Genomic DNA, 23,435 nt, shown 5'->3' with positions numbered 1-23,435 from the left:
TGAGACCAGCACCAGCTTGAGAGAGCATCAAAGACACCCCAGCTGTGGTCTGGTTCACATCAGCTTTCCATGTGAACTCAGTGTCCTGCTGACACTGCGTTTGGAAATCTCCCCCAGGCAGCCCCCACCTGCATTCCCATCAGGATGCTGAAAGGAGAAACTGTAAAAACCACACTGAGATGGGGTATTGAGGCCGTGCAGAGCTCAGAAGTGAGTGGGGCAGGAGTTTTTTGTTTTCCACAGAAATGCTGTCAAAGCAGATTTCAGCAGAAATCGTCTACAGCAGCTCTCCCAAAAGTTGCCTTTGCAGATCAGCTCCTCTAATTCAGCACTGGGTTTTGTTCTTTTTTTCATTTCACCTTCAAAACCAGAACACTGAACATCCCCATAAAGAGATCAGAGGCACACAGAGCTGAGCTCTGTATCAGCCAGGTTGGGTTTACTTGGTTTTCTTCTGCTGCTGTTTTGCGGTGGGGGAGGGCAGGGAGGGCAGCTCACACAGCAAACAGTCTCAGGAGGATCTCTCCTGCCTCTTGCTCCAAGGCCAAGGCCAGGTTCTGCCATCCCAGCGAGCAAAACTGAAATCCTCCCTTAGTTCTTGTCCAAATGCACAATGCTTCGTTTGTGTTTGCCTTTCAGCTACAGAACCTCATCGAGCGATGGCCAGTATATATTTAAGTGTTTTCTCCCAGGAAGAAGAGCACAGTGAGCATGGGGCTGCAGAACATGATGCTCACAGTTTATAATAGCTCAGTGGCAAACACTGCACAACCCTGAGGTCAAGAGAACAAAGATATGGACAAACAGCAGCACTGATGCTCAAGTGTTGTTATTTTTGCTCCCAGACCATCTTCCCTCTAAGAGGGTTTCACCTGCACGAGGTAGACATTACATGGCAAAGCCAGGAGATGTTGGGCTGGAGGACACGACCGCCACCAGCAAATGTTCAGCTTTATTTCCCGACCTCTCCACTCACAAAGTGCCACAACACAATTTATCACCCCCACGTACCACGAGCTGCATCAGGTATGAAAGAGCTGCTGTGTGCTGACAGCGGCTGTGCCAAAGGCTGAGGACAAGCCCTTGTTATTCATGCAGCACCTCTGAAGCATCACACAGTGACACTGTCCCCTGCCTGCATGGGCACTGGGCGAGCTTCCCTTCCTGCCATGGCTGTGTGTCCACCTCATCCTCCCCTTCTGCCATCACAGCCAGGTGTGCTCTGGGACCCTCTGCAGATAAAGGAGGTGTGAGCCGCTCTCCTCCCCACTGTCCCCACAAAGCCCCCCACAGGCGGCCTGAGCTGGCCCAGGAAGAGCAGCAGAGACCCCAGGGAGGGCTCCCTGCAAGAGACCCCTTCCCACACGCAGCACCAAGACTTGCCTTCAGTTTTCTGCACTGCCAGCCCATCAGGCGACAGGTGCCCATAGAGAAAGACCAGAGCAGGCACAGGTCTGACGGGTCCCACAGACCCAGCAAGGCACTGCACCATCCTCAGGCTGGTAAGGCTACAGCCCTGCCCCGCTTTCAGACCAGAGCTGACTCAGCCCAGCTGCAGGTAAAAGAGTAAAACATCCCCCGGCCCATCCGCAGCTTGCGAGGGCTGGGGCATCACTGGGAGCCCACAGGCACCAGGCAGCTCTGCGGGCTGGGACAGCTTTTCCTCCCAGTGCCGAGATGTGTGGAGCTGCTTCTGGGTGAGGAGCACCCTGCAAGCGTGGCACAGCAGCCTACCAGCACAGGCTCTGCGCCTGGAAAGGGTTTGTCCAGGGCCAGAACGGAGCCTCAGCTTCTCCCAGTCACCTGCCACAGGGTCCCGCAGGGACAAATCCTCCGCAGAGCCTGGGGGATCCACGAAGGGGGCTCATCCTCCTCCAACCTTTACCAAAATGTCCCAGTGGGAGGGATGATACCCTGGCAGGAGAGAGCGTGGGAGCACACCCACCCTTGCTGCCCGCAGGGCACTCGAGCAGTGAGTACACTCCATGGGGTTGGTGCCTTTGCCGAGAGCTGTTTGTCCCCTGTCCCCATGCAGAAGGCAACGCTGGGAGCCCCTGGCCCGCAGCAGCTCCTTGCCCGTCGCCAGGCTCTGCAGCACAGCCAGCACTGGCCTCATGACCAAGCCCGCCCTGCCCCAGCCTCCATGTCCTGGCCACGCGCTCTGCCAGCCCTGCGCCTGCGCCTGCAGGCACCTCTCCCCACAGCTGGGACCAATGTTTCCCTGTTGTGTAAAAACATCCCCTCCTGTGCTCTAAACCTGTGGTTGAGTGAGTTTCCTCTTACTGTCGCACTCTCTCTCACATTATCTTTGCTGATGTTCACTCCTGATTTGTCTTGCAGTTTATCACCTTCCTCCTTGTTCCGCCTACCAGGAGAGCAGCTCATCTCCTTCCTTTCCTCAGGCACCCGCCAAGCCCAATGTCTGTCCTTCCCCAGCCCAGCAACATCATCTCCTGCCTGTAGGATTTCCAGCTCTTTGCCCACTTCCATTACTCTCCTCTGCCCCCCCCCAACAGTGGGTTAGGGTTAGCTGCCCTTTGCTGTGCAGCAGCCTCTACCGCAGGGGAGAGGAGCTTCATCTCACCCCTCTGTGGGATGAGATCGCTGTCCATCCATCGACCCTGCCAATACACATCCACCTGCAATCTACACCCCCTCCAGTTCTCAGCCCAGCTGAGCTCCCGTGTTTGTGCAGCTGACACCCTGCCCTCCACACCTGCCCGTACGTCCCGTCCCTTCCACAGTTCGTCAATATTAGCTCAAACTTGCTCACCCGCAGCTCAGGGCTCCAAGCACACACCCATCTCCATCTCCAGAGGCCAGCAATGAAACCAACGGCGAGTGGCTGTGCCCCGGCCCATGGAAGTGCAGGAGTCACTGGTAATTGTCCCCTGCATGCACCGGTCCAAACAGCTTCACTGCAGCCACCTCACAGTGCTCTCCGCAGCCTGCGTTCCACTGGCTTTGTGACTGTATGAGGAGTGATTAAAAGGTATTTGTAAATGAAACCAGTGTATGAAGCCCAACACCTATCACAACAGGAATTCAGGCTGGGTGGTTTTACTCCGCAACTGCACTAATTGCAGATCCCTCCCAGTTATTTTCTACAATCTTGAGGCAGGTTGGCTATGCTCTTATTTTTCCCTGTTTTCCCCTGCTTCTGGAAGACTGGCACACATCTTTTCCCCTTCACCATCTTCTGAACCATCTTCCCATTCCCCACCAGTCTGACAGCCCAGTGCCAACAGTCCAGAGTTTGTCAGCTACCAACGAGCCGATCCCTGCGGCCCTGCTCATGTCCTGTCACCACATCCCAGTAGGTGGTGTCACACCTTTTTGTTCATGTGCATGAAAGATGAAGCAATACTCAGCCTCTTCTTTTCTACACTAGACCCACTTCCCTGCTCCTGGGACAGGATCAGCCAGGATCTAGAAGGGGTCGCCCAGGCAGGGAAGGTGGTGATGCCTTTCCTTGTACTCAGCAAGTCATGTCTTTGCCTCAGCATCCCACAAGCTCCTGCCTTATTGCAAACCATCATCATCCCGGGAGCCCGGGTACCATCATCCAGTGGCAGAGCTGCAGGCAAGGTGCCCCCGGCCCCGGCGTCCCACGGGTCCATGCGACATGCCCAGCTCTGGAACACAGGAAGAGACCTGGGGAGCAGGGAGAGAAACGTGGTTATCACACTTCACCAGCAGCTCACTTACAGTGGCAGGAGGGTTGAACTCACACCCACGTGCATCCTAGCAGTGTTAAGAAGACTTCTCTGTTTCCTAACCAAGTAATTTTTCTGAAAGCTTTAGCAACAGGGAGGTTAATTTAGCGTCAACACCTCCGTCTGGCAAACCAGCAGCCCAATAAATAATTATTAATAACAGGTATTTGCAATCTTGTGCCCTTCACACATGCTACACCACCACCACAGGGGAAAGCAATGAATGCAGCATGACATCCAGGCCACTGCTAACGGTATGTACAGTGTCAGTGCTGTGCAGGGCAGCCAGCGCATGGCGTCCCTGGGGTGAGGCTGCCATTGAGCACGAAGGTCCAGAAACCCTGGTGCAGTAGCCACAGCCCAGGCTCAGGGTCGGTCCACCAGAGGAAAATCCACCGCACAGTCCTTTAGCTGGGCTCTCACACCCCAGCAGAGCCAGCATCCAGGGAAGGCACCTCAGAGCACCCCACAGCTGAGACCCCAGCCCATGCCCATGGCTCTTCTGCTGGGCACTGGACAGATACAGCACTGTGCTCCCCCCACCCAGGCTACTGGGGGGGCCTGCCAGGCCCTGCACGCCCCCCCCCCCAGCCCTGAATAGCATCTGCCCCAGCCTTGTGTTGCACCCCTGATCTGGCCCTACACAGCACCTCCCAGCCCTGGAGACCATCTTAGCCTCAAGTCCTGCACTGAACGTGCCCCCCCAGCTCTGCACTGCAATCCTGCCGGGCCCTGCGGACCCCCTCACCCAGCCCACCACAGCACTCCCCACCCCAGCATGGCAGAGCACCCCCAGCCCGGACACAGCACCCTCAGGCCTGCTCAGTCACCCCCAGGCCCTCAACCATGCAGAGCCCCCCAGCCCCACACAGCCCTCCAGCCCTGCACAGCCCCCTCGAAGCTGCACAGCTCCTCCAACCATGCAGAGCCCCCAGATCCCGCACAGCCCCTGCCAACCCTGCACAGCCGCCCCCAGCCATGCACAGCCCCCCCCAACCCTTCACAGCCCAGCCATGCACAGCACCTGGATCCTGCAGAACCCCCTGATCCTGCACAGCCCCCCCAGCCATGCACAGCCCCTGATCCTGCAGAACCCCCTGATCCTGCACAGACCCCCAGCCATGCACATGCCCCGCAAACCCCTGCACAGCCCCCAGCCACGCACACACCCTCCGGCCATGCAGCGCCCGCAGCCACGCACAGCCCCGCCCGGGCCGGGCCGCGGTACCTGCTCGGCTGGGCCGGGATCGCGGCGGCCCCGCGCATCGTCCGGGAGAGCGGCGGGGCGGTGGCGGCAGGACGGGGACAGAGACGGGGACGGGGATGGAGGGCTGCCGGGAATGGGAATGGGAGTGGGAATAGGAATGGGAACGGGGGGGGGGGGGGGGGGCTGCCGGGAACGGGATCGAGCACTGGGAACAGCAACCGGAATGGGGGGGCTGCTGGCACCGGAAACAGCCACCAGGAACCGAGGGGCTACTGGGAACAGGAACGGGAGCTGGGGTGCTGCTACTCCTGGGAACAGGAATGAGAACTGCGGAAGGGAACGGGGGAATGGGAACTGGCGCTGATAACAGGGCACTGGGTGGGGGAGCTTTGCTGGCACAGGGAACCAGGCACTGGGGAACAGGAGGGGGTCTCTGCTGGTCATGCCACAGGGGGCTGGGACCCAGGCACATGGGGGTGGGTGCGTGGGAATGGGGTAAATGGGGTGGGTGTATCTGGGGATGGGTGCCGGGGGTGCACCCAGGAAAGGGTGCACGGGGATAGATGCATAGAACGGGGTGCACAGGGAAGGGTATCCAGGTCAGTGTGCCCAGGACAGGGTGCCTGGGGATGGAGTTCATGGGGACAGGGTGTGCGGGGAGCCCTGTGCTTAGGGACATGGTTTAGGGATGGACTTGGCAGTCCTGGATTAATGGTTGGACTTGACAGTCTTAAAGGTCTTTTCCAGCCTAAATGATTCTATGATTCTAAGGGCTTGGGCTGCAGGGGTTCTCCTCCTGGCCACCTGCACTGGCTTTCCCAACAGTATTCCCTGCTCCTGCCTGGCCTGGAGTTACAGCCAAGGCCTCAGTGATTTTTGCAAAGCAGCACTGTGCAGCCCTGTGCCTCAGTTTCCCCACATATGCCGAGCAGCCTGAGTCCAGCCTGGCCCCAGCACTGCTGCCTTCCCCTCCTCCCTGCCTGGGTGAAAAGCACTTGGGAAAACCTGGGTTTCTGGCTGTGAATGTACCCAGCTCCCCACTTCAAGTACCCTCGAAATCCTTGTGTCTTCCCATCGCTCCAGGAGCTGAACTTGACTGGAGCCCAAGAAGGAATTCTCAGATGAGAAGGAACAGGATGGTGAAGTCAAAAAGCTGAGACAAAAAGTTGGTTGAGGCTGAAACTCCCCATATGGGGGTCCATAAATCTGCAGGAATTTCCTTGATTGCTGCCTCAGTGTTTTCTTTTTCATGGTGGCAGTGTTGGGGATGGGCTGTTACCACAGGCACTGCTGTGCATGGCATTTGGGTGACCCTGAGCAGTGGTAAGGGGCAGCAGAACTGGCATCAGACTTGGGTGCTTCTGCAGAGCATCCCTTCCCTGAAAAGAATTTCACAAAACTGAAAATTGGCTTGACAAAAACTGAAAATCAGGTGAAAATCATGATATTTGGCCTGTTGGAATTCACACCTGTGTCACTCTTCTTGAAAAATGAATTATGAAAAATGAAAAATGAAGGGGAGGATGATGCAGAGGCTGCTGGCAAAGCTGCCAGCTCCATCTCTGTGGGACTGAGTGGGTCAATAAAGTAGTGTCTTCACTACTGAAGTTTTTGTGCTGCAGGATGCAGGCTCTTTGCTGTGGCTGAAGCAACACACTGACATCCACGGAGCACAGGGATGCAGGCACAGCAGGTGCCTTTTCTAATGAACACTGAGGACATGCATAAGTCACCTAACAATAGAAGAACAAGTGGCAATCCACATCACATCAAGACGGGAGATGCTTTTGTGAGTTGCCCTGATGTCCTCTCCTTTCCCCTCTGGCACCTGGATGGTGACAAGAGCACGGGACAAGGATGAGACACTCCTCCCAACTCGTCACACACAGCATGTTGTGTTCACAGTGGAAATGTTTGCACTGAACAAGCAAGGTAAGCACAGGCTGGGAATCATTTTTTAATGCTACAGAGAAAGGCTTCTAATGGGTCACCCACACCTGGGACAAAATGGATCTTTTATCAGAAGAAAAGCAGCAGCGTAGGGCTCACATTGCTCAGATAACACAGCCCAGGTGGCTGTTTCTGTTGGAAATACTGGGAAGAGGAAGATGGGCATCAGAAATAATCCACTTGCCGATCCTGACCCACTTCATGGCCAGGCATTTCCATCACCAGAGACACAAGGAAGCCGAGGAGGATTCAGCTGAAAAACGAGAGGTGCTGCACATTGCCCATGACAATGAAATGCAGTCAGGCTACTTGTTCAAGCCTAAAACTGACAGAAAATGAAGGTCTTGAAAACAGCAAAGCCCAGAGCACATAAACCCAGGGGCCTGGACCACACAGCTCCCAAGCCCCGTCCTGCACAGACCTCAGAATCCAGTGGCAATGCCAACCAATGAAGCTGCTCAGCCTTGGCTCCAGCACAGAAATGGGACATCTAGCCTCTCTCAGGGAAGAGAGAGGAACAGAAGCTTCCTATGAAGGCTTTCTCACCCCTGGGCAGGCACATCACAGAGGCAGGGAAATAAGGGGAGAAGGGCGCTGGGAGGGCCATGCCAGCCTGATGGAGGAGGTTGTGTTGCATATAAATAAATAAATAAACAAACAAACAAATAAATAAATAGCTGCTTTGTGCAGAAGCAGGATGCCTTTTGCCCTGCGCCACATGCTGAAGGACATCACGGATCCAGCACCACGGCTGTGCTCCCCCAGTGCCCAGGCAGGTTGCAGGGCAGGCTGACATGAGGGCTCTTCTGTGCATTTTGCATTTGCTTTGCATGCCATCTGACTGGTGGCCTTTCCAGGGCCGGGGACTCTCCAGGCTGTGCTGGTGCAGAGCCCAGGGTGTGGAGGGTCCTGCAGGGGAAATCCTGTGCCGAATTGCCAGCACAGCCTTGGCCCCAGCTCCACGGGCAGGCACGACACCAGCACATCAGACCCCCACAAAAACAAGGGTTCAGAAGAGGCGTCACATGTTCTTTTTGGAGTGCATTCAGTCAAGGATAGGTTTCACTTCCTTATACTAAGAATTTCTTTTCTGACCAAAAGATAAAAAATACTTAATGAAATATGTATTCTAAGATAGGAAGCAATTACCATTAACAACATCATTATCACTGCTGAGCTATCCCTCAGCAAAGCTTGAGTTCAATAAAAGCACACAGGCACCAACACCTTCAAAAGCAACAGGGATTTACCAGCCTTTTAGATAATACCAGCAGCTGAAATCTCCAGCCACAGCTCATCGCTTTTTGCAGATTGAGCCTCCTTGTTCTTTGTTACGATATCTGGCAATACAAAGGTTTGAATCCATTTACATGGACAAAGCATTCCTTCCACACAGTTAATTTTAGCAACCCGTTTTCCATCGTCGCTGCCCAAACTGATTCCATTAAAATGGCAAAAACATCCCTCCGCAACAAGGATGTCACATTCTGGCATCCTGCTGTTCTCCACAGGGCTGGGCAAGTGCCACACTCACACTCTGCACTGGCAACCTTGCCCACACAGGCGCAGGCTCAGTCTAGCATTATCCAAAGGATGGATGGCCCAACACCATCCAGCAGTTCATTTGGCTGCTGCTTCCCAGTCCCAGGGTTTCTGAAGTGCTTGCTGGGGCATGACAGGACAGGCACAGAGATGCTGCCCCCAAGGCAGAGGGAAATCCTCTGAAAAAGCAGGGCATTTCCATATTGCAGGAGACTTGAGTCAGTCATGCTACATATGACGCAGTCACAGAGCCAGGATCACCTAGAACAGCAAGGGCTGGGGATAGAAAATGTGCCAGCAGGACAGGCTGGGAGGTAGGAAAGATGCTCACTCCTTCGCCCTGCAGACCCAGAGAGCTGCAGCTCATGTTTCTCTGCAGTCATTGCTTGCTGGAATTGTTCTTCTCTGCCCACCATCAGGAGCCTCATCCCTGCCCTGGAGACCCTTAACGCCAAGGAAAATGTGGGTGATCCTTGGCCTTGGTGCCCCACAGGGCCCAGACTGCACACATCACTGTTTCACCAATCTCTTTGGCTTTCGCTCCGTGAGTGATGGGGTTTAGCACGGGGCAGCAGCCACATCGACACTGTCCGGGAGAGTCTGTGTGTGGTGGGGATGCTGTGACCACCAAACTGGTGGGTGAAGGAGAAAACACTGGCTTTTCTACAACAATGTGTAGAACATCAAAATGATGCTGTGGTGGAAGCCCTGGTGCTGATCGCCTGGAGACAGGCACCTGGTGGGGGAGGGGGATGGAAGACCCTGAGAATCAGTCTGCAAGAGACAGCAACAATCCCCACTGGCAGCAGCCTGACTGTTCAACCACATAGAATCACAGAAGGGTTTGGCTTGGAAGGGACCTTCAAGACCAGCCAGTCCCACCCCTGCCAGGGGCAGGGCCCCCTCCCCCCAGCCCAGGCTGCTCCCAGCCCCGTCCAGCCTGGCCTTGAGCCCTGCCAGGGATGGGGCACCCACAGCTGCTCTGGGCAGCCTGGGCCAGCGCCTCGCCGCCCTCACGGGGAAGGGTTTCTTCCTCACGTCCAACCGAAATCTCCCCTCTCTCAGCTTCAAGCCATTCCCCCTTGTCCTGTCATCACACCAGACGCCCTTGTAAAAGGCCCCTCCCCAGCTTTCTTGACATTGACTTCTCTGCTCACGTGGGCCAGCCCAGCGACACCCAGGAATGAGGGATAATGCGGCTTCTGCAGCACAGCAGCTGCCTCTGAAGCAGAAAAATGAAGGGGAGGATGATGCAGAGGCTGCTGGCAAAGCTGCCAGCTCCATCTCTGTGGGACTGAGTGGGTCAATAAAGTCGTGTATCTCCTGGGACTGCAGATGGCAATGTCCCGATCAAATGCCACAGGCAGCGGAATCACTTACTCAGCAACAAACGTAAATTGAAGAAGCACCTGGGCAAGGCAGACACTGAAAGAAACCTCCCTCACCCTGACCCAGGAAACAGCTAATGTCCTGGGCACTGCAGAGGTTGAGAACAGCAACTCTGCTACTGCTAATGCAGAAAGAAAAAAGAAATTGGCTTGGGGAGGCTTCGCTATCTTGATACAATAAAAAGCAAGATGAAGCTGCCTGGAAGTGCAATAATATACATGGAAAAGAAGGGGATAGAAGTCCAGAGCTGAGACCTCTCCATGCCTGGGAGTCAAACAGGAATGAAGGTTCTGCATCTGAAGCCAGCACGACTGACAGCTGCCATAGGGGTCTTTGATATTTTATTTAAAGCATCTGAAAAATAAAGTACAGCATAAGAGAAACCACAAATCCCAGCAGAGCCCAGCAGAACTCGCCAGGGGTGAGCTTCTGTCTCTGCTGGACCCAGTGTGAGTTTTAGTGTTCACACCAGAAGCCTGTCGTGATGTAAAGCATCAAGAGGGACTGCGCAGAGCTGGACCCTGGACTGATTTTGTGTGGCAGCTTTTCTGCCCTTCAGTCCTCATGTTGATGATGGACAGGGAAGCTGGAAGCTGCCGAACCCATTCCAGGTCATTGGTTTCTGGTAAAGAAAAACAGAAACTTGAGGGTTAGTCTTTTGTTTGCCCAAGTGGATTAACTCCAGGAGAAGCAACATCGGCAAGGAGTTGGGCTGCATGGACAGTCCTCAGCAGGGTTCCTCCAGCCCTGAAGGCGAGAGTTAGGTGGCACCAAGGGCTGCTGGCAGGTGGGCACCCAACCACCCCCATCCAAAGAATCACCTGGGACCAAGCCCAGCTGGGATACTGGGAGCAGAGGAAAGGCAACCAGGTTTGATCCTCCAGGAGGAGAAGGAGCAGATGCCTCTGGGCTCCTGTGACTCCAGGAAGGGAGGACATGCAGTGATGCTTGCACAGGCACTTAGACTAGGCAAGAGGAAAGAGGGGGAGGAAGCTTGGCGACAGCCCAGCCTATGGCGTGGATGTCAGCACTGCGGCAGCAAAGTTCAGGGCAACAAACACAAATGGGAAGGAGACGTTTAAGCCTGCCTTTAGACAGAGCCTGCCTGGGTGCAGGTGAGTAGAGATTGGCCCCCGTTCAAGCCCGCTGATGAAATTCAGTGGCTTGCCACAGTCAAATCTCTCAGACCTCCTCATGCTTCCATGTCCCCAGCTCAGCAGAAGCTGGAGGCCTCCAGCTCTGGGGCAGGGGGGTCCATCTTGCTGAGCTTGGGGATGCAACTAGTACTCACCACTGCTGGTCCCCTTCCAGACTGGGCTGGGAGCAAACCCTGGGACCAGCTCATTGACCAGAACACTTTCACCTGACTGTATCCATCCCTCAGCCATGTCCTGCATCCCCAAAAAGCTGCAACCAGCCAAGCCTGATGCAGGTTACATCATGCCCTGCAGGACATCTCATGTCCACTTTGGGAGCTGGGACCTGCCTAAAACACGCACCTTCGTGTTGCTCAAACATGCAGCACAATTCTCCAACCTCATGCTGTATCTTCCACCTCTGCCAGACCCCACCACTCACTCCCCATTCTGGTACAGAGCACAGCTGCATCCCCATAGCCTCGTGGATTCACAGGCCCCCAGTTCTGGGGGAGACAACTCAGGGGTCATTGTGCCATGGCAATAAGGAGCAGCCCTGGAGCCAAGGACTGAACAAGGGGACTCAGCAGCCCTTGCCTGGACCAGGAGCAAGCAGCTGCTGTGGGTGATCACGGTGGAAGATTTGCAGTAGTGATGTCTTAGAGCTCAGCACATATATGCTGCAAGTCCCAGAAGGATGCTGTAGGGTCAAGGGGAGATGCAGGACTCTGATCTTCTGGTGCTTCCAGATGCAGGCAATTAAATGCAAATCTGCCAATTAACACTATAGGTGGTGGAAGCAAATCCATTTGCAAATCTGAACAAGCAGGGGAGAGCACAGAGAGGAGAAAACCAGTACAAACTATAAAGAAAAATTTTGGAGTAGTAACTGCTTGCCGTGCGGAAGAAAGGCAGCATCCTGCAGTCAGGAGCTGGCAGAAATTAGTGGGTCAGACAGAGCACAGTAGAAATGAGACCTTTTGCTTTGCTTTCATCACATCAGAAATAGTTGCTTGTCTGCAAGCTGTAGCTGTCCTTCTCCATCCATCACTCATAACAGCTGAGGAAGCCCATTTGGGGTGAGGTGGGAGGGTCATCAAACCCTGTGAACTTTACAAATCTAATGCCATCTGGTATTTTGCATTATGCAGTTATCATGGTTGCATTAATATGCAAGATGTAGGAGTGTTTAGACCTTGTGGCTGCTGAGAAAAATACTTTTTCTCTACCCTTCCATTTTTGATCTCGAGTGTGTATTTGCCTTGCATTTTAAGCTGTTTTGCTTTTTGCCAGTGTTTTCTGGGATGCAGTTTTTTTGGTTCCCAGCTCACACAGAGCCTCTCCCTCACTCAGCCTGACTGATCAGTCCCTCTCACTTTGGCAGATCCCCACCCCAGTTCTCTGTGCTGCGCAAACCAGAGGGTTTGTCATGCCCTTTCATGGGGGAATGGAGCAAAGTGGAAGCAGTGTCCAGGCACCATGGTGGGGTAGGACAATGAACTGCAGATCTGCATGACCACAAGGTATCAAGGTGGCTGCAGAGCTATTTGAAGGTGAGCCCTCATCCAGACAGGTATCAGGATGGACAGCCAGAGTCTGAGCTCTCCCTCACCCAGCACAGTGCCTGCCTGCAGCATAATTCAAGGGGTGAAGCATCACTTCTCCAAGTAGAGCCTTTATCTGCACAGATTGTGTACCAACAGCAACACCAAAGCTCCACTACTGCGGCCAGCTGCTGTCACACCTCCTGGGTGCGCAGAGCTCAATGGACCACCCCTCCACCACCTTGCTTGCCCTGACACACCACAAACCAGCAAGGACCTGTGTGGAGTTTGGACTCTGGTGTGAAATCAAGCCTCAGGCATACACAATGACCTACAAGTAGCCCTAAAGTTAGTATCTTGTTCTTGATCCTCAACAATCCTCTTATAAAATAGTCCTGCTGCTAATGGGCTGACTTCAGTAGACCCATCAGATCTACTAACACGCTCCCAACTTATCTGGCTGTGTCCTAAAAAAGGAGCCAACCCAGTCCCTCCCAGCAGACACCCCAGGTGGAACTGGGAGCTGAGTCACTCATTTTGGTTAAATGAGTCAAGCATCTCCCAAGCTCTCCCAGAGCACAGGCCAACACATGAGAGCACAACGTGCCACAGCAGTGGTGACAGTGGGGTCTGAACACCACAATGATGGCAGGAGGGGACCACTAAGGGCAGAGAACAGGCCTACCCACACCCCTGCGATCCGTGCATGCAGTCAGGAACATGAGCAAGGCAGATCCATCTCCCCCCCGAGGGGTACCCAATTGCTTCAGCACCTGCCAGCATTCACCACACAGCCGGTGTGTCTCCACCAGGATACCAGCAGTACCCAGTCCCAGCTGCTGTGATACATTAACACATTCCAGCTCCAGAGTCCACTTGGGAGAGTCAGGAGTATTCAAAGACTTTGCTGCTGAGGAACCGGATCTTCTGCCCTGTGGGTTTGTGACCATTGGCAGCTTCCCTGGAATGGATGCAGCTTGAATTAATTGATTCACAGATTAAGTGGAGAAAAGACTTCTCAGTCCCCCAACTGCTCCTTCCCATGCAGTTCCAGGATAAGACATGATTCAGTCCAGCTTCTGGCAGAAAGACACAGCCTCATTTAAAGAGAGGTCCAGGCAACTGCCTCCCCACTGAGCTGTTGCCTTACTCAGCACCCCTGAAATCTGAAAGCACCACCCTGAGGGGCTGCAGAGGTCAATACATACGGTCACAGCAAGATGAGGGTGATGAAGAGAAATTCCCACAGGGCAAGTCTCATGGCATGCAGCCATATGTGAAATGCTACCTCAGCTTGTGCTGAATTAACCACAGCAAATATTTTCACAGCATACATAAAATGGCAAAGATTATGTATAATTACATGCATATGATTCACACTAAAGTGAAGGCCCTTCTTATCTGCCAGAAGCAGACAAAGGGCAGTGGCTTCCTAGAAGTCAGATAAACAGCAATTCCACTACTGAAACCCCCTCAGCCCATTTCTGAAGGCCCCTGAGCTCCTGGCCGCTCCTTGCTGAAGGTGGGAGCTCCCTGCCCCATGTGGAGACCACCCAGGTGAGACAGGCAGGGATGGGGCTCCTGGGGCTGAAGCAGAAGGTGCCCCACAGCCTAGGCACTGCAGCAGCATGGAGAGGAAGGTGAACATGGGATCAGGGCTGCTTTGCTCCATTGCAAGAAGGAGAAACAGCCCAGGGGGACAGTCTCAGCTTGACACTGGCCATATGCAGAGCATTCAGTAAAGATGAGTGAGCCATTTTCAATTATTACTTACAAGCTGAATATATTTGCTGCTCCCCGCTGTGCAGTGCAGCACCCCCCACAATGTGTGCTGAGCAGAGGTAATTTTCTGAAGACATCTGCATTTTAAGAAGTTCCTTTCATGTGCCCTGCTCCTCGGAGTGGGAGAGCACTTGCAGGCAGTCCTAACAGCATCCTTCCCAGAGCAGCAGAGGCCACAGTGCTGGGGCTGATGTTATTAGAGCTGTAAATTTTTGTTTTAAGAGTGTTCATCTTCCATGACCTCTAAAAGCCCCGGCTACCTTCCCACCAGGTATCATTTGCCAGAACGTTTTGGCAACAGCTCCTGGTGTCCCTGGTCCCCTGTGCCACCCTTGCAGTGCCCTCCTAGCACCCCTCTCCAGCCAGCTCATCTCACCTCTTCTGTCCCCACAGCCGGCTGTGCCTGAGGGTCCGAGGATCCTGCCTGCCCTAAGACCAAAATGCCTGTTTCTCTTGCAGGTTGTGCTGGTACACCCATTACTCTGCGTGTGATCCTATAAGGACCCTGCAAATGCATCAGTCCCTGCCCTCCCAAAGCAGGAGACGAACCATCCGTGCGAGGCCGCCAACATGTAAGCCAGATGGTGCAAGACAGAGAGTCTAGCAAAATTATGGGGGAAAACGGAATGAGAGAGACTTTTGTTGACCGTGAGGTGGTGCCACACCATGGGACAGGACTGGAAAACAACAGCCCAGGCCAGCATGCGGTGACAGCCCAGCTGCGTAGCTGCCCAGAGCCCTGTCTGAACAAATCTTCAGATAGGTACAGAAAATGGCACTGGCCTGGGGAACTGCTTGGGCTGTGTCAGTGCCTGGCTGGGGCTTACAGGCTCGACCACTTTGCCTGCTTGGTGGGACAGCCCCTGGCAGACCCCTCACTTTGCCACCAAACCCAGCCCATGGCTGCTCTGCACAGGAGGAGGAGAGCACCAAATCCCACCAACCCCAGAGGCTCCAACTGCAGCACTGGCAGATCGACAGCCTCAGAAACAACCTCTCTGTCCATCCGGGCTGTGCACCTGTCACTGGCATACAGCAGTGTCCCGGCCACATTTCCCACAGGTACATCCCCAAGTGACATCTCTCCCTATGGCATGGCAACTTCAAATCTCCCTGTGCCCATGGGGCTGCTGGGCTATGGGGTCTGAAATGCAGCACAAGAAGCGAAAGTCTCCTTCCCAGGAACCTACTATAGCTTCTTAACTGCTTTTCACCTGCCATTATTTAATTTAAAATTTAATTCTAGCTGCAGGCTGGCTTTTTCTCCTCTTTGCCTCTGGTAAATGCCGTGCTAAAACTCTAACTCAGAAAGTTTTCATTGCTCATACATCCCAGTGGACCCAGTGTCCAGCCTTTGGTAACATCTGCGTAGAGCCATGGCACAGCTCCAGCACTGCACACAGCAGTTCAGCCCCAACCACCTTCTCCAGGCAATTTCCAGCCCAGCACGCAGAGTGCCTATAGTGGGGAGTGATGCCAGCACCACCAGCATCTACAGTAGACCTATCCCTGTGGCTGCTCCGGCTGGAAAAATCCATCTCCCCTCCTGAGGGCCACTGCCGATTTCAAACTGCCATAGCCAACACTTGCACCAGCCCTGTAAGTGCAGGCGCTGCCAGGACCGTGCTTTAAATAAGCATTTTTAATAGTCGAGCTTTTCCATTAGTTAATTCATAATGTTAAAACTTGTTTATTCAAACACAACATTCGCTTGTTTTTTGTTTCAAATGGCATTTTATCAGGTTGCTCTAAGAGTTAAAAATATCACTGGTTTTAAGTGCTTTTGCTGTAATTATTTCTGGTGCTGTCTGTAAGCACCACTTGTTTTCATTTTCACTGGAACTTGTTTGCGCTTCTTTAAGCAGCTTAATCACAGCACATTATTGTTCTGAAGTTTGTTTTTATTTTCGCATTTTGCATTATCTTGTGTCATCTGATTTTTCCCTCCCAACACTTACTGTTCTTTTCTACTTCATTATCCCTGCTAATTTACAGTCAGAGTAGCTGAGGGTGGCACAGAGGAGGAACAATCCTGAGGAGCTGCAGAGGGATCCTGCAAAACAGCAATCTCTGAAACTGCAGATGAAAGTCGATCTGCATCAATGTGGTGTGATACATGTGAGGGAAACCAGATCCAACTTCATGGGCGAAACTGAGCTCTACCCATCCAGCCTGGGGCTTTACCCCCACTCAGGCTCCCCATCCCTTTGTACAGGTCCACGCACTCCTTGTGTGGTGTCCTCGGGGGGTGTGGGTGGGGTGTGGGGGGGTGTGGGGTGTGGAAATGGAAAGTGCTGCATCCTGGTTGTTGCCGTAGGGATGTGGGGCCAATCCTGGATCCTCAGGGAGCAGGCACTGGCCCCGCACCAGTATTGAGAGATGCGAACCAAGTTATGGGGCAGGGTCTCACCCAGCAAAGAAGGACCAAACCCCTCCTGCCCCACGCAGGGTAAAGGCATGGTTTCTCTGACGTGGACTCCATCAATAGCTGGATATGGCCCCGTGGACGATGGCACAGGGGCTTGCATGGCATGTCCTGCAAGGCAGCCGGCCCCCAGCCCTGCAGCACTCCTCTCCCGGGGGCCCAGGGATGCTGAGGCTCTTATGGAGGGGTACAGGAACAGGACACGAGGCAGTGAGCGGCAGCAGGGGAAATTTCCATGAGATACTGGGGAGAATATTTTCACCATGAGGGTGGTCAAGCAGTAACCCCTGCAGTTAACGTAATCCCAGACCTGGGCTGGGATTTCCAGTAGGAAAGCAGCTTTTACCAGTGAGACCAGAATAACCTGGAAACCTGCAGAGAGCAAATTGCCCCTGACACACACTGTGAGCGAGAAGCCTGGAGCATGGGCTTGAGACCGTGGTCTCCACTGGCAACCCTGCACCTTGGTGAATGCAAGGGCTGCAGCAGCTCAGGAAACACCCAGAGCTGGGAGCAGCCTAGGAGCAGCATCATGCATTTGCCATGTTCATGCTCTTCCCTTGGGGCCCATGTCTGGCAGAGCACAGGGCTGGAAAGACCCTTGGCCTGAGCCAACATGCTCCATTTTATGATCTGATAATAAGAAGTGGAGGAGTTCATAGGGACCTCTGTAAACCTTGTCCCCATCCTGAAGCACCATGTTGAGTCACTGCTCCCGGGCACGGCGGCAGCTGTGAGGTACAGGAGGGTACCAGCAGCAGCAATGGCTCTCCCATGTATATATCAGGGTGGCAGAGCCCAGCGGGGCTTCTCAGGGCACCACCCTTGAAAGGGCAAGAGCTCTGGTGCATCAGCAGCGCCAGACACCCGGAGAGCTGGTGGCACGCACTGTGGTGGCTGCCCTGTGGTTCCACAGGAGTCACACGTGTGTCTGTCCCCGTGGCAGCTGTGGGATGGAGTCAGGTGTTGTGGGCTGATGGAAAAACTCCTCTAGGACCTGACCTTGCACTGCCTTGAGCAATCCCCAAGAGGTGATGGCTGTTGTCCCCTGTTTGCCATAGGAAGCATTTAGCAATTCCTATGCTGGGACCTGAAGTGCTCTAATGCTGCAGGTTTCCAACCCATTTGGCCTCCATCCCAGCTGGCAGCACCACACCAACTGAAGGCAGAGCCTTGGTGAGTGCCCCTAGCTCCCTGCGAAGGACAAGGATGGGGACGGTGCTGGGGGGAGTGTCTGGCCCTGGTGCCTGCACACACATGCTCCCTCTCCTCCATGGAGGGAGTATGTGGTGAATCCAGGTCTTCTAACAATTTTCTATTATGCAAAGCTGAAGGTATCATAATTTACATGATGCTCGAAATTTCGTATAGCCAGTACAGATTTAATCATGCCATAATCAGGCTTTTAAGGCTCATATCTGAATAAGTGCTGAGGTTGTTATCTCCTAATTACTTCAGCAAATTTGAATTAGTCCAGAAGTAGTATCTAAAATCCCTTTGCAGTGGAAGCTGTGTCTCTGGGGACAGACCTGGGATGATAAGGGTAGAGGGTGATTGCTCAATCTTGCTGTGCAACCAAAAGGAAACTTTCCCCGGCAGTGAACACTGCCCAAGCAGCCATCGTCCTGCGACTGCCGTCTCCATCTGTCTGTCCATACCACTCCCCAGGGAAAGAGAGAGTGAGCACATAAAATGCAATTCAAGACTGTGGACAGAGAGCTTGGCGGTTCATAGGCTCCTCGGTGGCATTCGCTCTCTGCAGGAATTGCTTCAAGAGGTGAATAATTAACCACAGAAATGGCTTGTTTTGCTCTTGTCTTTATGAGAACAGAAACCCCAGATTGTGGTTCAGTTGTCCAGACTCATCACCCGTGCTCTGCAAGTGAAGGGCGGCAGCCTCATGAGAAGGTTTCCACATACAGATGATGAGCAGTGATGATGTTCCCAACCACTGCTTGTGCCTGGACCCTGCTCTTGTGGTCCCTGCTGGGCAGGAGGAGGAGGCATCAGCCAAACTATGTCTAGAAACTTTCCATTGCACCCTGAGTCACTGGGAGCCTCGATGAACTCAGCAATGAGCTCACTCCATGTCAGTGCCTCGAGGCTCATTAGTTGTCTCATTTTAGGCATCTCAATAGGAAAATTTTGACATATGAAAACATACTCTGGGGGCAAATCCTGTATGAAAATATACACCTACTAATATCGGTTGGACATTTCCAAAATAAGTATCTGCATTTTGTTGCAGTCCATCCAGCCTTCCTCTTCCCTTTCCATAACATTGAGTCCTGTGGGCAGCAAGACCTGCCAACACATCCCACACATCCCTGAAACGGTGGCACAGGTCTCTGCCCACTGGGCAGTCACATGGACAACCTGGTGCCATCTCCCCTGTCACTGGGATGAGGGAGGAAGGAAGCCTTCAGTGCAGACTTCACATAAGCCGTCAAAGTACAAGGTCATGAGGGGGGAGCTTTACACTGAAGTGTGGAGCAACACCAGTGCTGGCAGAAGAAATGACTGGGTTTAGGAGCAAAACCGTGGAAACTGAGTGTTCCCAAGTGAAGGACTAGAAATGGTCAAAAATGAAAATAATAGTGTTGCTTAATAGAGGTGCAGAGAGGGGAACCAAATCAGTGGTGCGTCAGCAGCACTGCTATTGGGCTAAGAAACAAGATGAGAGCTTCAGTGCTGGGCCTTAATTGAGAGCACCACTGTAATAAGTCTCCTAGAAACTCAACAAAACAAAGACAGCCAGGAGGACACCGATACCAGGAAATCTACAGAAAGAGGAAGGAGCCCATGCTGGCAGCGTAGCACATCTCCATGTCTAGGAGATCTTCAGATTAAATTGAGTTAGTAAATTAAATTCCTCAACAAATAATGAAATACACACAGGCTGATATTCAGACCTGAAGAGTTTATGCTACATCTGCCATAGCAGCTGCCCAGCCTGGGGGGATGGGGGTACCAGGAAGAGCTCACACAGCACAAGGCTATAGGCATGCTCGGTGTCTCACAGAGCAGCTCTTCAGAAGCTCAAAACTGGAAATCCAACCTGGATTTGGCCACCAGGAGCTGCTGGAGGGAAGAGCAAATGTAGCAGCAATGTGTAGAGCTGGGCTCTCCATCACAGCAGAAGGAAATCCTCGCTGGCAGGCTGGAGACTACACAAGGACATGGTGCTGGAAGACTGCGGCCAAGGTGTACCTCCAACTCAGAGGGCCAAAGGCAGGGAAGAGGGGAGCCAGTCCAGCTAAACAGAGGGGCTGGATGGACAAAAATGCTGCAGGCACCTCCAAGAGAAGAAAGCAGGTGCAAACTCTGGCAAACGCAAGGCAGGCTGAAAGCCACTTGTACAGGGGTTCCAAACCAGCCTTAGACCCTTCTTCAAACACCTCTAGAGCAGGGAGCACAGCAGAGAGCTTGCAGGACCAAGGGGTGGTCCTGGCCAAAAGGAGCCCCTGGAGCACATGGAGCCTTTGAAGAGAAGATGGGTAAATTATTTGCATTTATTGTTGATAGTTCATAGCTTCCCCGAGAGTAACCAATAGAGTCCCCTGGCTGCCCCCCACCATCACAGAGCACACCCCAGCAGGAGCAGCTTCTCCAGCCCATCCGCCAGCCTGTGCCTGGAATGGAAAGGCTTGTTCCTATTCTCTCTTCTCTTCAAAACCATGTCCACCCGGATCCTGGTAGATCTCATCGACTTTAGGAGGCCCTCAGGCAGCATCTTCATCGTGGGTCTTTGTCATGATCTCATCTTAAGGGTCATCATCATGACCCTCCTGATGAAGGTGAAAGCCCCACAAGCGTGGCGCCATGATGTGAGATACACTCCCAGCCCCAGCAGCCAGACTGGAACGCAGTAGGAGGGCACTGCCTCAATTCAGCAGGTCCTCTCCTTCTATCACATTCACTGCTTACCTCCAAATGAAGGGGAAGGCTCACCTGAGCCCAGCACACTTGCTGCCTCAAATTTCAGTGCTTAATCTCACCTGACGGTGTCCAAGTCATACGTGAGCCTCTGTCACACTCCTGTCATTTCTGCCTGGATATGTGTTTTATTGTGTCATCTGCAAAACAGTTTCATCATATCTGTTTTCTAAATAACGCCATTCTGTTACCGACAACATTTTCTTGGTAAAAGACAAGAACTGCACTTAACGAATTTAAACTGCCTGATAACATCATTTTGACCTTTTATGCTGCTGTTTTTCAAAGTTCGTATTTAACTTGCTCTTTGAGGGAAGACGTTGCAGCAGACACCAGGAGAAGCACACCCATCCCACCTTGCTATTGTAGAGGAGGTCAGCATCACAAACCAATAATTCAATCAAAAGCATCTGCAGGATCTTTCAGGTGGAAGCTGTGTGCTGATAATCTCAGCAGAAGTGTATTTTTCATGACAAAAATGCATCTATTCTTGCATCATGGCAAGAAAGCATACTTTTAATAATTTATTAATTAATTCCTAATCTTCTTAAATGCATTTGGTACATAGTTCCTCCCAGAGAAAAGAGCAAACCCACCGTAGATCAATTACATAGATGGGAGGCTGAGTCAATCCAGCAGATGAAATGCCCGGTTTGTCACCCCAAAGTCTGCATGGGCTTCTGGGGAGAGAGCTAGGTGCTGCCAGCTCTGCTCAGGGACCATCTGATCTTCAAAGTCACTCTCACACGTTGATTTCAGACTCAATCCTGTTACGACTCCTCGTGTTTTAATGCTCCTTGTGTGAAATGGTTCCCCTGAGTTTTCTCTATTCCATGTCATTACAGGAAAGGGAGGAAACTTTAGCAGGGCAGAATCATCAGCTGAAGTTTGGCCTTTTCTTTGGAGCAGTACCGGTAAAGAAATCATCTCTGATGTACGTTTTCATTTATATTATTCAGCCTTCAAGTAAACCTCCCCAGATTTACACCAAATAAGAAACAGATACCCCACATTCAAATTCCTCTGAAGTTGGGCATTTCCCCCGTTCTCTTTCTGCTGATCTTGCAATCTCTGCCAGGATTACAAAATTTAAGCCAGACTCCTGTTTACCAAAATTTACAACTGACAAGTCATGCTAATTTGAACCGTGGACTCCGCATAAATACCAAGAGGATGCAGAAGAGGGAGCTCACACATCTGCAAATCAGAAGTAATTGCAGCAAGCCAGCAGAGCTGTCCCCGTACAACATGCCCACCATGTCGGACCAGGTCCATACCTCCCTGGGAATTCGTCCCCAAATCCCAGGCTGTTCCCACCTGCCTCTTGCCAGGATGGGGCTGAGACAGCTTGGAGAAGCTGGATCTCACCAGCGCCTCTGGCTCTGCAGGTCCAGCATTCTTCTGGTCAGCACTAACACTCGTCTGAAAGGAAATTCCAAACCACTGGAGATGCTTCCCATGCTGACTATGGTGATGGTCACCTCCTGAGTCTAAAGCAAGCAACAGCGGCGCTCCATGCAGATTGTGGCCTTTCCACACACCATATCGGGGCTGGAGCTGGAGCTGACTGCTGGCACAGCAGAGCCTGTCACAGTGGGGACACCAATGGGTGCCAGCCAGGAGAGCACTGACATAGGGAGCAGCTCCATGGCCAATGTCATCTCCAGAGGAGCTGGGGTATGGGCAGCTGGCATGGGACCGTGGCGCAGCAGAGGACATCCCAGGATGGCAGAGCTGGGGCTGCAGCCATGCCAGCCCTGGGTGCTCAGCAGCCGTGCGTGACCCTGTGCACAGCCCCATGTTGGCTGGCTGCACCACTGCCACATGCTGCTCCGGTACAAGTGATGCTTTTCCCTCTTCTCTGAAATTCAGATTTCCAAGTACATCTGTGTGGCGGTATCGCCCCCAAGACCACAGAAATCCTCCCACCACCCTGAAATGCAGCCAAGGACCAGGAGGAGATGGGAAGGATCGTGACAAAACATAGCAGGAAAGTCACCTCTGCTTTATAGCCACCGTGCATATCTCAAAGTCTCTGAAATGCAGCCCTAGTCAAACTGCTTGGGCTTGGGGCAGGGAGGGCTAGGAAAACAGAAGTGTCACTGGCTTGGTTCGGCAAGAGTGCTAGCCCCCCGAATAGATGAGACAGTGCCTCAGTGGTGCTTTGTACCTCTGTTTCTCTCCATCTCAGTTTTTAGTGTGTGTTTACATTTGGTGTGTGGGGGTGGAGAGCCAGCAAAAGCACTCGAGCTGAGGTTAATAATTCAGCAGGGCAGGGGGGCGGGTGTGTGTGTGTGTGTGTGTGCAGCCAGGCAGCAGGTGTGCATGAGTGTGTCTTCCCAGTGCTGCTTCTGACAAGCACTGACCTTCAGAAACTTGGAGGCAGAAGATAAGAAGTTGGCCAAATACATTCTAAAGCAGAAGCAATAATGAAATGATGGCTCGCGCTGTCTACAGGAGCATCATTTCTCCAGCCCCCTGTCCATGGCAAATGCAAATTCAGGGAACTCTCATCATCTCCTTCCCCCCCCTCTACCCAGCCCCTGCCAGAAAAACCCCAAAGAGCCCGAAGTCCCCCGTGTTGCCCACAGACCCTCTGCAGGCAGAGACACCAGGCGGAAGGGGACAGTGCAATGGGACACTGTGTTGAAGTTGCTTGTCCTGCAATTTATCACACAGATAGAGACAGCTAATCCTGGTGGGAGTTTTTCAGCCATGGGAGTGGCAAGGAGGGGCACACACGAGGAGGAACACGTGCAACACTTAAGGATGGAGCTGGGAAATTGCTAAAGGTGCTCTGTGAGGCAG

General features: G+C 52.9%; 1 long non-coding RNA gene across 3 annotated transcripts in view; it reads right to left on the bottom strand.

The window, feature by feature from the left end:
- Positions 1 to 2,087: 2,087 nt before the first annotated feature.
- Positions 2,088 to 23,435, bottom strand: part of LOC308058695 — a 38,063-nt gene continuing 16,715 nt past the window's right edge. For all 3 annotated transcript variants that reach the window (XR_013925932.1, XR_013925933.1, XR_013925934.1), the window contains 2 exons: positions 4,945 to 10,426; positions 2,088 to 3,654 (listed from right to left, as the gene is read on the bottom strand). This is a non-coding gene — a long non-coding RNA (uncharacterized lncRNA). The remainder of the gene's footprint in view (positions 3,655 to 4,944; positions 10,427 to 23,435) is intronic.

This window comes from Falco punctatus (genome assembly GCF_963210335.1).
Source record: "Falco punctatus genome assembly, chromosome: 2".
NCBI classification, from domain to species: domain Eukaryota; kingdom Metazoa; phylum Chordata; class Aves; order Falconiformes; family Falconidae; genus Falco; species Falco punctatus.
Note: the sequence above shows the minus strand (reverse complement) of the source record. Positions and strands in the feature narration are given on the sequence as shown.